General features: G+C 33.8%; 1 long non-coding RNA gene across 1 annotated transcript; it reads left to right on the plus strand.

Moving 5' to 3' along the window:
- Nucleotides 1-12646: 12646 nt before the first annotated feature.
- Nucleotides 12647-15757, plus strand: LOC136999485 (uncharacterized). Its single transcript, XR_010889895.1, has 3 exons — nucleotides 12647-12854; nucleotides 13144-13301; nucleotides 14942-15757. It is a non-coding gene; the product is annotated as an uncharacterized lncRNA (long non-coding RNA).
- The last annotated feature ends 836 nt before the right edge of the window (nucleotides 15758-16593 follow it).

Genomic DNA, 16593 nt, shown 5'->3' on the forward strand with positions numbered 1-16593 from the left:
CCTACACTCATATGTGTATAATTGATGTTTTAATTACGACTGTTCGATCACTCGACGCACATTTAATGCAATATCGATTTGATACTGTCACTGTGACAAATAAATAATAATATTGGTCGCGTAAATCCATATTGCAGGAAATATTTTGCAGTTTCGCAATACTCTCGTTGCGCAGCAAATCTCATTATAACTGTTTATTAGAACTGACAGGTTCTTTTTCTATAGATTAAATTGACGTGCCCTAATTGCAATTATAAATACCTACACAATTCCTGTGATATAGGATTAAATTCAAGATTAGCCGTAGCTTTTTAATACGTTGTTTCGTATCTTTCATTGAGAAGTACACAATCTGTAATTGCGTGATATGTGTCCCTAAGTACGTGCACTTATTGAATCTGCAGAAGCAGCGTGGCAATTATTGGAAAATCGATTTTATCGAAATTACACGCTGATATCATCGAATAAAATCAACGACAATATGGACAATTGAACTGGCTTTTCTTCCGCCGCTTTATTCGTACGATTAGAATTAGCTAATCATCAGTCGCCAAGTCATTAAAATCAAATTCATATATATGTATAACCAAATTATAACAAAATTAAAATGATACAACGATATTCCACTTATGCGCCTAGAAATTTTTCAATTTATGCTATTTCTGTTTTGTACAAATTTCAACATCAGGGTCTGAACGTGAATACACCCCAGGAAGTTTGATCGATCAAGTGTAACAGATGTATGGACATGACATTTATACACATGGGACATGTATAACGGATTGTGGAAAATCAAATCTGCAGATGGAATAAAGGATGACCGGGTTAAATACAATTTTTGATTCACTTTGCAAAATGTCGTGAAATTCGATTTATAAACCGTTGCGTGTGAAAAATAAATTTCGTCGTGCAAGCCGTCAATATGCAATGCCGAGGCGCAGTATACTCTTACGCCAAACTCGCTTTGAATAGCAATTGCCATATTGCCTCGGTCAAAGGTATAGCAGAAATAGGAATTTGATACGCGAAACCCGTGCAATCTATATAAGTGCCTTGTAACGAGAATCACTAATGCCATTATTCGATTTGGAGCTAAAACGACAAACACGCATATGTGCGCGACATTTCATCCGCTTACAAAGTGCGGTATGATACTGATTGTCTGTGTTCCAAGCAATGATGGAATGCGGTAAAGTAGTACTTTTGCTTTGCGTACCTATTAATAAATACAATTGGATGCATCGATAGATATTAAAATATCATATATAAATTCATGTAAAAACATGTATAATAGTATAAGTGAAATGGGTCTGCAACATGCTCAGTATCATTTATCATTTTTATTAAAATTTATTTTTTTTACTAAGATTTTTAGTGTAATAGAATCCGCTGTACTAATGTTTGCAACCAAATTCACATTTTAGTTACGTTATTTATAATAGGACGCGTATATCTTTCTTGCATGACGTAATAATAGTCTTACGTACCTTAATCAAAAACAATATAGCATTTCAATAATATTATATCATTGCATTATGTTTTCTATTTTTGTAAAATCTATCAAGCTCGACAATTCGCTCTATGTCGCGTACTCGCTGATATCGATTTTCCGATATTTATTTCCTCGCGCTTGTGTTTATTAATTCTTTATTTCATACAATAGCCTCGGCAGTGCATTAACATGTAATGTATTCCACAAAGCAGCAAATGCATTGTGACCCATCTTTTGTTGATTTTAATAAAGTATCCGGGAGGATAAGCATTGATTTTATCGCACGGACTACGCTGGCGCGATTAAACCGTTTTCGATATAATCCGTAATTTTAATTAAATTTTATTAATCGTTATTTTATTGTCACTCGAAGAATTAGACCGTACAAATCTCAAAGATTTATCAAACATCTTACATAGTTGACCTTTGCTGTATATAATGCTTTAATGCAAAAACTTTCGTAAATTTTTTCAATGCCTTATCCGAGCAGCAACGCGGCGAACTTTCGACGTCTCAGCAAGATTCCGCAAATTTTTCTCTCGCCATCAATAGAAGAATTCGCTTTGAATGGATACAATGTTCGTACGATTACACGCAAATCACTTCGATATGTATACCCGTTGCGAGTGTGCGACGACGCTGGACGTTGGACGGAAGATTGCGGCCGCGCATATCACCGAGAGTAGCATACCGGAATGAATAAAGTCAATAATTATCTAACAAATTAAATTCTGAACGTACATATTGAGTAATTACTCGAGAGAGTTGACGTATTTAATACTTAAAACGCAATGGTTTGTATTGCAAACCGCTGATACTGGAGTCAATGCAGTTTACACGCACAGACGTAAAATATATAATATTGTATTATAAAACAAAATAAATTATTGAAAAGTATTTTAAAAAATGCATAAAATACTAATTGTCATTTGTGAAAGTGGTCAACTATGAGATTTGACATGATGTTAAAGTTATGAACGTTTTATTATAGCATAATTTAAAGAAATTTTAAAACGAAATAGGTTGCACGTCAGTCGCGATGATTGTTAATTCATGGAATTGCTATTCGTTCCGACTGAATAATTGCATTTATATGTAGGCAATTTAAGAGTCATCATAAACATAAATCATAGCAATTCACGATATGCACAAATTACGCTGTAGGTCGTAGCAGATACGAACGAATCCGATACAGTTATGTGATATGTAATTACATCGCAACATTAAAATTGTATATATACATATTTAGAATGTATTGTTTTGACGAATACGATATTGCAACATTGAATTAGTAAAGATATAATGACATACTTTACATAAAATTAATTAAAATAATTATTTATGTACATCAACACATATTGATAAATATTAAATTAACTTTTTAAAAGAATAAGTATTTCAAATTATAGAAATTTAAATGGGAATATTATTGCGGAAACAGTGTGTGTAACAATCCCTTTACCAATTTAGCGTAAGAGAAAACTCGTTTAAATGTTTTAGAGGAAGAAACTATTTTCTCATTTCATTCCGCATCAATTTGCTCCTTCTCTACAAAGTTTCGCCCAAATTTTAGTATAATTTTCTGACACAGACTCAAAAGACTTCAGGACTAATCGTTAATTTATTGAAGAAAGAAAACATTATCGAAACTTTTGCATTCGTAAAAAAGTTGTACTTTCCAAACTTCCGAAGACATATTTACGCTTAAATTAAGAAAGTTATACTTCAGAACTTTGAAACTATCAACTTTCTCTTATACAAAATCTCACGGAAATTTTGCAAATATGCGCAATATTTTTGAATAATATGTGATCTTTTGAAACAATATTTCTAAAACAAACTTCTTTTTTGAACTTTAGAAAAGAATACCTCCTTGAGACTTGCAGAAAAAAAATTTCTTTATGAAAATCCGACTTCGAATATTTGCTCGTATAGTTAAGTTAAGCGCTCTGTAATTATATTTGTAAACCATTAAACTGGAATGTCACGACTCTCCCTAGAGTAATATCTTCATTCCGGCATCCTCTTTATCTCTCTCCTTTTTTGCTCCTTCTACTTTCTCTTTCGTATACAAGAAAGAGTATATACAGAGTGTAAAACCAGCCGTAGCACCCGTTAATAGCAGACTTCTGAGATCATTTGGAGATAAAAACTTTTATACTGAAATGTCGAGGCTATAACAGTTTTTTAATGTTCAAAGCTAACAATTAAATTGTCAAAAATTCAGACGGATAGGTACGTTGCATATTAATTCTTATATCTTTACCATATAAAAAACTTCAGAAATCTGCTTTAATTAACTGGTGATACGGTTAGTCTCTAAGACATCTTGTTTATTTTATATTATTTAAATTTTTATTATTAAGAGAAAACAAATTGGACTGACTTACCGACACGATACGCAGCGAAGTAGTTGTTTACAAGATGATGTCTGTAACATAGAAAGTGAATTTAAATTATAGTACCGTTTAAAATAATCATTTAATTGTGAAAAATATAATTATTACGCACATTAAACTTTTACTCATTCTTTATGTAAATGTCAAATAAAAGAATTACATCTTTATATCTAATAACCTTAAATATTAAAAATTGCAAATTTTTCACTGTATATTTAAAAAAAATTTCTATATGCGTTACATTACATACTATTTTATGTGCAATATTTTGCAAATAATAATAAATAATTACTTACGCGTGAATTTTTGACGATCTGATTGTCAAATTTAAACATTTTGCATTTAAAAATTACTGTAGTCTCGACATTTTGGCATAAAAATTTTCGTCTCCAAATAACTTCAATCTATTATTAATGGATAATACAGTTAATTTGGGACACCCTGTATAATATAAGTCGCAGTATGTCCAGAACATAATTCCTAACAATGCATGAAAAATTGCCTCATCTCACTGCATCATTTTTCTCGCGTGAAAAGTCATCAACGCGGGCGTCAATTCGATTGCTCTCATCGACCAAGAGTTCGACGTATACGCTACAGGGTGTCCGCAACGAGTAGTCCAGCGTATATGCATACGATGACGTGTATTGTCCAGGTGGATAAAAGCGGAGAGTCACTTGAACGAAATCGTTCGATGCTCGGGCTGTGAAATGCCGCGGCGCATTTTTAGCTGGTGACACTTTTTCGGAAATAGAGCGGCGAGGGTGGATGTGTAGGATACGTTAAAATTCCGCTATGGCTATCGACTAAACAACACAACCTACGGTATCCTTGCAATTTCCAACTTTGCCGTATGTCATTCTATGTGCCTTTACATATTTTAGTAAGAGTCACATCGGTTGAGCAAAGTAGGGCTCATTTCACACGCCAAAGTTCCGACACGACATCGGCCTCTCCTGGCGTAAATTGATTTTCTAACGAAATGTAACCGGGCTCGAGATATTTTTCTGCCTTCAAAGAACCCGCCAAGTGTTGCCGTTTTAGATGGAAATTTGTCTGGGTCGAAACTCGATGTATATTCTTAGATCGACGTATAAGTATTCATGTCACTTTCGAATAACGAATGATAAATAGCTTCAATAATAAATATCTTTACTTTTGATAAAAAATTGCGCTAAAATAAAGTAAAAGCATTTAAGAATGAATTGAGGAACATGTAAATATACATTTTTTTATAATTACGTAATTTGTATTGTAACTGTTATATATATATATGTTATATATATATATATATATATATATATATGGGGCGTAAACTGCGGACGTCACATGAATCGATTATTTCTTAGAAAAAAATATGAAGTTTCTCTTTATAGCATGTTCACTTTCAACATTCCTTCTGATATCATCCACTTCATTTATTACGATGAAATGAATGATCGTCGTTTTTCTAATGTGATCCCTGATTGAATTTCATGTTTCTCAGGGGACGCGATTTCTTTCACCGGTATTCTCGTAAGAAGCCATTCATGTATACACCTCTTGCGCCCCACGAGATAAATGTCTCAACGAAAGAAACGTATCTTGGGAAAACATTTATCATATTGCTAGAGTTTTCGCGGTGGTGTTGCGCTGACGTTACGGATGATCCGTGTAACATGCTGAAAATTATATTCGAGTTTGTCTCTCAGAACCTATACATGCGGGCATTACGTTGCGTAAACATCAGCAGTAAAGTTTCTTCCTTACTTCACATCTAGAAACAGACTTTAGCTCGACTAGAAGCAATTTATCGTTTAGCAGTAGTTGCGCTATTTTACTCGAAATTCTGACGTCGCATCATCGTACACTATATTCTATCCCTTCCCTAAGAGCGATACTTTCGAGATATTTGATTTCATGTCAGCAACTTTGTGACATTTAAGATGACATGCATTCAAATAGCGTGCGATATATGAAATAGATATTTGCATATTTTTCATTTCTTTTGGATTATCTTGAATAAAAAAAAAAAAGAGATTAGATATCTCTATTTGCATTTTTAATATATTGAATAAAATACTTTATATCTTGTGTGGAAAAACGTTTCTTTTCTTTTCCAAAATTATATTATTATAAAAAGATGAAATATGCAAATTATTTTTTGTACATTCTTTTATGTACACGGAGAAAATTTTATATAAAAAATTACTATGTATGGCATTAACATTACATATAATTTCTTTAATTTTAATAAATTCAATTGTGCATATGTGTGTGTGTGTATGTATTATAATTAGTTACATTAATTCGCTTTCTCTCATCTTATTTTCATATTATACGTTAAAGTTTTCTCATTTCTAAAATTTGCATCCCAGAATCCGGGAGAAAATCATAAAAGCGTTTGTAAAATCTTGAATATTTGATACTAACAATGAATGATAACACTTGAGTAAAATTAGCGTATATTATCGCAACGAGCAAACCAGACAAGCTGCTCTTAATTTCGGTAGATATTATTGTAAGCCTGCCGCTCGAAATTCGAGGTAACTAGTGATCTTTATTCGTTCTTTGCTTTCACGGATGGTATGGACGATCCTCGCAACCCTCGCAAAGAGAATCCAATTACACAAAATGCGGATGATTCCCTTCATAAGCACCTTCGACGGATCGTTGTGATCAGCTTTATCCCTTTCCTTCTGTTTTTTTTTCTGCTTTTATATCCACACAATTCTTAAACTCCTAATAACTAATTATAAAGAGTTACAGTTAGCTAAGTTACGGTAAAACTCAATGTAACAATAACTAGTTATTAGTTGTTTCTTTTACATTGAATTTCATTCAATTTGACCAACAATTATGATGGCAGCCTCACCTCGTTCGAAAATACGTTGCGTTTAACGATATAGATACTATGTCATAAATTTATGTAATTGTTTGAATTGTACACTGAAGACCGAAACCAATGTGCTGAAACGTTTGTACGTTAATTAATAATTAGTAATGTTAAGCACTGTGTCCTAGCTCTAATTAGCTCCTTAATATTTTTAATTTGTTAGATTGACAGAAGAGCCTATATCTAAATTATATCTTTGCATTATTCTTAAACTCCTATCCTAAGAACTAAGAATAAGACTAAAAGAATGTAAATACGTATGGCATTATAAATCTAGGTTGGTTGTAAATCACTTCTACGGAAAAACCATCTTCGCACCATTTATCTCATTTTATATATAAAAAATGAAGATGTAGAGATTTTTATATAATCACTCGTTGGAAATAGTTTCACGAATTTTATATCCACGTTCGCTTTCCATTTATCGCAAGTTCGGAAATAGCTTTCTAAGTATGATATATTCGCGCGTGTGTGTAAGAGAGATGAATAAAGTCTACGTTACGGGCGTATGCAAAAGAGATTTCGCTGCATTGAATTCACGTGCGCGTACGCGTGTGGAGCTCTGATAAATGTTCAAAATCGACGGGTTGCAATAAATAAAAGCAGGACATCGCCATCCGTCGTTCGCCCGCATCGGATTGCGATTCCGCATCGCACACGACGGCGAACGAACGACGTAATCTGACGGTATCGCAAATACGGTGCACACAGTCTTTAGCGCAGTGAGAGAGAAACATCGTGTCATCCCTTTTATCGCTCTTAACTCGATGCCATTCTTCGAACATGGACGCGTCACGGCGTGATTCATTCACGGGGAGAGAGGTGAATGCGATTGCTTTGGGGTTTGGCTTTGGGAGCGATTGATTTGCATAGTCTAAAGTCAACTAAAGCGCAAATCACGTTGGTTCTGTTGCGAGAGGTATTTACGGCGAATACATTGCGCTGATTTTGGACGCACCTTTGTATCAGTGTAGCGTGCTGTATTATCGAAGAGAGTTAATTACGGAATATTAAATATTTAATATATACCTACGAATCCACACGCGTACTTTATACGCGGGATAAACTTTTCACGAACCACTAATCGATATTTCATAATTAATCTTTACTAATTATGCACGATAAATCGCAAGCTACACAATTGCAAAGCGATAAATAAATTTACACGATACGTGTGTCAGGTGCTTAATTTTGTGTAGGTATAAATTGCAAACTCTGTAAGATATGTTGCGGAAAAATGATATGATTTAAGGGTCGTATTAATAGTGTCATCTTACTAGTTCTCATCTAGTTTAGATCTACTTTGGTGATTATTCTCCGCTAATTACGTGAAATAAATCTTAATTAAGTCGCCAGAAGGACGTGCTACGCGATATTAATTAAAATCGTTGAAGTATTTTATTTACCTGTATTGAAATGTTTTAGAATTAATTACATGCAAATGATCAAAACAACTATAACAGCAGTTCACAAAGAGGAATTATACAGAAAAATTGCGTTGGTTTTGACATTTATATATATTATCGCAAAATGAAATTTTGATCAGCAATGATACCAATTGTTTAGATTTGTTTCGGCTACAAAAGCGGGTTATATATATTTTTGGACGGAAGCTCTTCTTGAACGCGCCGCAATACGGCGGTTTCGGGAAATCTCTGGAGAAATTACGTACCATTCCCAAAGAAAGCACTATGGTTATTAAGTGTACATTTGAAGTCATGTGGCAATCGGAAAAGGAATCAATAGCAGCAATATATTTCTTAAACGAAAAAATAACTCTCTGAGTAATAATTTTAGTGGTTATTTTTCCAATCACGTTTGCAATTCTTCTATATTCATTACTTTGTGCGTATTGCTTTAATATCTTCAAGCAAAAATTCTACTTATTAAAATTAATATAATTATAATAATTTTAAAATATATTTTATATTATATTTTTATTTTTATGCTATTTTATTATTGTAGACGGACAATTCCTTGTAATTGATTCCAGGTTGTATCATTTTACTAGCTCTCGCCTACTTTTGGTCTACTTAACGATTATTCTTCATTTATTACGAGCAAAATAAATCTTAATTTATCATTAGAGAGACTTATTCTTAACTCATTACTAAGACGCACTTTAATAACTAATTTACCGCTAGAAAGACATCTTGTGTGACCCTGATTAAAATTTTTAATTTTAGAAATTTCTTTAATTTCTTTCTTTCTTTCTTTAATTAATTAATTAATTTCTTTAATTTATTGCATTAAAATATTTTCAGTTTAATTACGTGCCAATAATTAAAATAGTTACACAATCACAAATCACAAATTATTTAAAGAAATTTTACATCTTTTCGAATACATTTAATATCACGCCGTTGAGAAAAAGAGCGTTTTCTTTATTAAATGATTATCTGGTCTGCTCCAAAGAGAAGCGTCCTTAAGACAAGAAGTATTATCGACTGTAGCGTCTGACCACATTGGAATGGAGAAGTGACCACTTGCGAGTTATTTCTAAGGCTGCAAGTGACATATTGTCCGACCATCGGGTTGATTTTCAAGGGTAAGGACGACGATATATCAGATCGTTGAAAATTTGCGCGTGACGAGTGAATTATGGCTGATCAGGCGATTTGCTATCCTCGAAAAGAACTTTATCATCATTTCGAGTGATTAAGCAATGTAACATTTTATCGGCAAATAAACTTCCAGAAGCCATATTGTTATTTATTGATTTGTCATCAGACAACAGATGTTAGATTGCACACATGGCCGTATTGATAGTGTGTGACTGTATTTACAAAACCCGGAAAGGAGGATGGGTAAAATAGGCCGATTTTGGCTCCCGGAGCGGCAAGTAAAAACGGCATGTTTTTTTGTAGTTTTTGAGCTGTTGAATCTGAATCTGACCTTTAAAAATATCTAATTTGTCGGGAAAGTATTAAAATCAGTATATGAAGCTGTTAAACATATAAGAAGTTATTATGAGAATGGTATGTTAATGAATGATTAGACATTTTTAAAGATTAGATTTAGATTCAGCAGCTCAAAAACTATAAAAAAACATACCGTTTTTACTTACCGCTCCGGGGGCCAAAATCGGCCTATTTTATCCATCCTCTTTTGTCGCATGTTAGAATGGGCTTCACAGTTTCGAAGTATTGCAAAACACGTGGAATCATTTCGTACACTAGATGACGGGATGCCTCCCTCGGGATTAAATGGGGAAAATTTGATAATCTGACATAACAAGAGACACGGTTAGATTTACATGCATGTTTAAACATAACTTAGACCTGTGCAGTTTAAGTTGTTCAATAAAGACATTGATGGATCGAAAAATGAATTGGGCGTTTGGTTATTTTTACATGTAAGATGTATCTCCGTACTCAAATATATTCCTTGTCGTTTCGGAAAAGTTATCCACCAGAGAGAGAGAGAGAGAAAGCCAATCGCGCATATTTACATACATATTTTTGCTGCTAAATTCAATTGTGCACGAAAGCTTTTCGTTACAGTCCAGAATTTACGATATCATGTTTTATAAAATATTAATTTTTCTTATAAAATAATAATCTGTTTTGGAAAATAATTCGCGACAGAATTTAAAATATGTATCGCTGATATACATTTTGTGATATGTGTCAGCATTACATGACATGTAACAAAATTATAGAGTTCTATTTTGCATTTTGTCGCGAATTATAGATTGTCTAAAGTAGGCATAAAATTCCGATGCTCAGTCAGCGAAAATAAAAAGAAAACGTAGACGGAATCGTCATAATTAAATTAATGAAACGCGGTCGCGCGCATTAGCAAGCGCAGGTAATGGCGTTTGTCATTATTTCAACAGACCTAAAAATAATTAACGCAAAATTGAGGCACCAGAAAATGTGGATTTTTTCGTCGTGAGTGCTGCACGTTAGTGCGCAAAACAAGATAAAAGGCATGGATGTTCTAAAGAATGTACGTAGGTTGAATTTTATGCTCGATAAACAAGAACAATCATTATGCATTGTAATAATATAAATTAGCGAATAGTCCGGTGCAAAATTGTTACAGTTTTCACATTTAATTACAACAAATGCAAAATAATTTGAGATAAATTTCCGATGATTGCAACAAAGAAACTGAGTCGGATGTATTCTCAAAGCAATTTTCATGTCAAAGTAGTTACTGTAACAATTTATAACAAGCTGCCATTGACGCTCGACATTTTAACAATAAGTTGCGATGCGTATCTCGATAAGAACGTATTATAACGTAATTGAATTTCTATGATAAAAATAATATATATAAATGTTATAATACACATAGATTTATCTTTGATTTAGAATGAGACTGTATCCGTTAACAAATTTAATTTTGTAAAACTTGTACGTTTATTGTACGGAATTCGCGTAACTTACTTGATATTACGATAACGTCAATTATCGTTTCTGTAAAATTTTATTTGTCAAGAAATAAAACAGATAAATAAGTACTTGTAACTAAAAAATCCTTACGAGAAAAATAATATTTCTCTGTCGCTACGAAAAAGATATCGGAAATGTCAATTTTGAACTTTGTAATTTTCGCTTGTTTTTCAGGCAGGATAAAACGAGCAACTTTTTTATACGTGAAACACACAAATATGCACAGTCGCGAAAAATCTGGTGCAAATTCAATGCACGATCAATTTGTACTGTTCGCAAGGTTTGCATACAAATAACGTCGCGACTCGGTATGCAGGATGAGTCAAAATTTTCCTTATAAACTTTGAAGGCGTGCTGAAAAGATCAACCTAGTAAAAGTTCCTGCAGACACGAAAATGCATTCTTCTCACCACTGTTTTATACCGAAGAATCTGCCATCTGCAAGAATCTGCAAGAATCTGCAATGCAAATTTTTCACTAAGACCGCGCAATCTTTTCAAGCGCCGTTACTCTTAATTGTTAGTAGCAATATTCTGATAAGAAAGCTATCTTAGGATAGGAATTTCAACATTGTGCGGTAACAATATTACAATGTTTATAATTTTTTATCTGTTCAGTCAAGCCGCTAAAAGGATATGTATGTATTGTACTGGTGATATCTCGGAAAGGAAATATTTCCTTTCCATCATAATATTTCCAATACCATTATCATAGAATAACCAACGAATATTGCATTGCTCTACCAAAACATAGCTCAAAAGTATGTAAAAGGAAATTTAATTCATCCTGCATATTTATGATTAAGCAAGTTAATTAGTGATATAAATAACGGAAATATATTTATAGAAATTCACGTAGCATATGCATTAATTTGTTCTTTGTATTGATGTATTTTTCTTGGCGTAGGATTCTTTGTATATCGATAGTTTGCGATAAATATATTCTATAAGTCTATAAATATTTTTATATCTGTTCACAAGGTAGCATATTTTATTAGAGAAAATGTAAAAGCAGATCGAAAAAGGAAATTTATATACTGCTGTACGAAACAGGCAATACAGATTTATGAAGCCATCCTAATAAACTTGTAGCTTAGTGTTGTGTGTGACATTAATGAGAACAAATTTGACTTTAATAGATAATCTCGATTTGGAACATTTCACTTCTGCCTGTTTGCATCACTATTTGTCATTCCGTTGCGGCATATCGAATCGCGCAAGTATTCATCGCTAATCAATTTTTAATTGCATGAATACATCGTAAATGGCATAGCGGCATATATTTATGCGCAATTATAGACGCACAATTAATATGCAAACGCGGTCCATTAGCGATTCTAATTAAGTGGATGGTTCTGCGATTTTTCTAAATGAGACGCGTATTGCCTACAGAAATTCATTACATCGCGGTTATTTTACTTCGATAATATTTACCTGACCCGCCAACACCCATTAGTTTATTCGATTTACAAAAGGAGAATTAACCGGCCGACTAAGTGCTTTGACGGTCGAGTACTCATTCGTTGTACTCAGGTTATTGGTTTATCACCGGAAAGTTTAGCGTGGCAGAAGTAAATAGTTGGGTTAAGGGGTGCGGCCCACCAAATTAACGAAATTTACTTATAGCATTAAAGTTCTTAATAGTTTTACATGTGAGCTATAAGATTGACCGAGATACGGTGAAGTTGTGTATGTGCTTTATATACAAAAATTATGTATACACATACAGCGTATATGCTGTCGCTCAAAAGTTTGGTGCACACTTTACAGTTTTTAAATAATTTAATACTTTTTTAAAGATATAATTATGTTATTAAAAATATTGATATAAACTCATAAACGTAAATTTTATTTCACAATTCATACTGTTTCCTAAAGCAAATATTTATCAAATGTGAAACATCAAGCGAAACAGTTTAATCTTATAACCATTATGAAAAAGACGAAGACACAGTGAAACGTTAATTCTCTCTTTTAGGAAGGAAGCATGTTTATTACAACGGCGAAGACTGGTTTCGCTGACGCATGCTATTTGAGTATGCCGTTTCTAGAGGCAACCACACGGCATGTGTGAACACAGCAAACGTGTTGCAGAAATGTATTTTCGAAAGTACTGTAAATCTGTGCTTTATGTCCGTAAGTCGATTACAAATCAGTCGCACTCCTCACAAATAATGAAATTTATTATCGTTAAACTGCTTCAACAGCGTGAATGTTAAAAAATGTTTGGCGTAACGATACAATTTTTACAAAAGACCATCTACTTTATCGAATTTCTGAATCTTTGAAACTGAATCGTTTGAAACTGTATGTTAATTTAAATAAACAAATAATATTCGTATTATTCCTAAAATACAATATAATCTTTCGATAATATAATCTTTTTAAATCTATTATAATTTCTGAACGTAGCAAGTTTTAGCTTTAATTTAACAAACATCATATATCCTTATTAAATAATTGCCGTCCACGAGTGTACTGTAAAATATCGACAAAATTAATCGTGCTATTTCAATATTATTTAACATCCCAGTTTCGGGTTTGCGGTAAAGATATTACTGTGCGGTATCGATACATGACATTGGCATTCGTCACACATAAGTTTTGTAACAATAAATTATTCAATTAATGTAATAACAAGCCAAATAACACGTTCTTCCGCTTACAACTAACTGACTTGACGTTAACACCAATGGTTACCCTAATTTAAAGCCAATCCTGCACCGCCCACGATACGTTAGCCCCGGATAGCTAACACACTCATAAATATGTACCCGTCCTTAACGTAAATATATACCTTGAGCCTCGAGCAAAGTTCGTAGCGCACGAACTGCACGATGTATTAGCCCGGATTTGCTGCGATAATAAGATTTATTACCATCCATCGCCCCGTCCTTCGTCAAACTTCCGCACTTCCATCCATCCTTAGCGATCTCTCTGACCAGGATATCCGTGTATCTGCCATGCTTTCGCCGACTGCCGCTTTCAACTATATCGATAGCGACATCGGAGTCGATCATCTAATGCTATCTAATGCTAATTTCGCTATTTAATGCTATTTATTGCGTACTTCGTGATTATTGGTGTATATCTTTCGAATTTATGGATGCACATGCCGACGCATCGACGACGTAACTTGTTGTCGAATGCGAAGCAGCGTCATTAAAATTAATGAGGTCGTTCGCGTTTAATCGCTGATCTGCCGTTGTTGCTAACCAGAAATCAGGAGAGGACCCTAACGCCATAACGTTCTCTCCCGTGATCGCGTGTAATTCGCCCTAAACCCGAAGTTTCCATCAAATACAGCGTAACTATATGGCCAGATTAAATTCTCGCCTTTCGCTGGCGGGAAGTGTGCTATTTATTATTTTCCACCGCAGTGATAGTACCACCCTGATATAAATTTCACGAGAAATCCGGAAAAAATAGTAACTGCACTTCCGTCACGAAGAAGAAAGCATGACTAAGCGAATAAAATACCGCGCTCGTTGAAGATTGTAGGTAATAAATTTTTTTTGCACGGCGGTATAAGAGGTTTTCTTAATTACTTCTAATTTAAATTCACAAAAAAATGTAAGTAGCCACTTTTTAAAACGCACCTCGTTATATGTATGGATTTACGACTAAAATTTTATACGGAAGATTACATTTTCCAGAAGCTCTGTTTCACTTCTTTCACGCGAGATAATTAAACTTAAACATTGGATGTAAATGTCAATTAAACACACACAGATATCTATATTAAAATCTCTCTAAGCTCCTTTCCTCTATTACAGATAAGACGTTAATCAATCATCCTACAGGCCACAATAATTATGCAGGAAATGAACAATCATAACAGACTGTTTGCCTTGTCATCAACCGACAGCGATCAATTAACCGGAGATTTAGATCATCCATCTTCGCTAAGTAAATACCTATGGATACCTATAGAACAATTGTCGCTCATTGTAAGTAAAAGATGACTCCTTATTCACCGAAGAATAATTAAATTAAAGCGAATGCCTCTTGACTGATATATCAATCAATCAAACCCGCCCATAGATTCGTAATTAATCATGTCAGCCCTAAGTCAACGTTAGCACAAAGACGCTAAGAAGTTAATATAGCATTCCTTTTATTCGTGTTGACGTTGTAAAGATGTCCGCACGTGTCGGTATTCAAGAGCACGCGATGGAGTCAAACCTTTATGATCGACCTGTCCGAATTGTAATCCGAATTGTAATCCTCCGCTACTGAGAACTCTCGCCGTATCAATGAGGGAAGAGCGTAACAAAGAAATTTTTCTCGATACAAAAAGCACCGGGCAGAATTCTTTGTCGCGTTCTTAGTATCTCACCCCGTTGCGCTATGTGGTGCGCGTTTTATTTCTGTGTTGAATTGACTTCAGTAAGATCGCTTCTTTTCATGTTATTCTGTGTGTGCATGACGAACAATCCTTCTTTTCCACCTTCTCTTACTTTGCTCTTTTCCCTAACTTACTCTGTTTTTTCCCTTGACTGCATTTCTCGACATTCCTCGATTATTCATGCAATTCATAGTTTAAATATTTTTTCCGTATACGTAACTTGAATTGTAAGTCATGCAAAATTTATGAGAGAACGTTACGCGCGTAATTATATCACTCATGTTCGAAATGGCGAAACTTTAATGTATCGTTAGTGGAAATAATACAGCAAATGTATAATTAATCAAGGATCAGCAGTATAATACAGAATTTATGTAGAAATATTCAAACATTAGTGAAATCAATCTGTGACAAGTCAGACAATCGTTAATGAATGGAATTAATGTATTCGTTCAACGTAAAACCGCGGATTCAATACATACTGAGACTTTACGGATTGTGGATTTATCAACAATATCTCCGTTGTAATAAATTTGCCATTGAATAATCACGTTTTAATGTTATTCGCTACATGCGATCTAATGTACTATTTTAAAACCGGTTGGATTACACAGTCGATTTAATCGCAATCCGTATCTCAAGTGTGTGTAATCTCTGACTTCACTGTTTCATAAAATATTACATTTCCTAACGTTTCATCTATCATGTTTTTACGATCTAAAATTGTCTAGCAGTACAGAGTCTGACGCTTTTTCAGAGAGATGGCTGCGATATAAGCGCTCGCATATAAACCTTGATAAAATTTGTACAATGTTTATTGCAATTGCCGTTATAGTCGTTATAGTGTTGGTATTCGTTATATTTCTGGTACAGTTGCTCTAATTTTCGCAGTCGAATTCCACGAGAATCCAGCGTGTCCGAATTGCATCAGGAAATTCGGACTATTTCAAGAATCTTCACCCTTTACGAATCAAGCCATAAACAACTACTTAACTGTTCCGTTCTCGCGAATTTTCTTATGCAGTGCAATGTTAGTTATGTTTATTTGCTTCCGGTGTTTCTTCTAGCATGTTCTAAATA

The sequence above is a fragment of the Linepithema humile genome, chromosome 4, assembly GCF_040581485.1.
Source record: "Linepithema humile isolate Giens D197 chromosome 4, Lhum_UNIL_v1.0, whole genome shotgun sequence".
NCBI lineage: Eukaryota > Metazoa > Arthropoda > Insecta > Hymenoptera > Formicidae > Linepithema > Linepithema humile.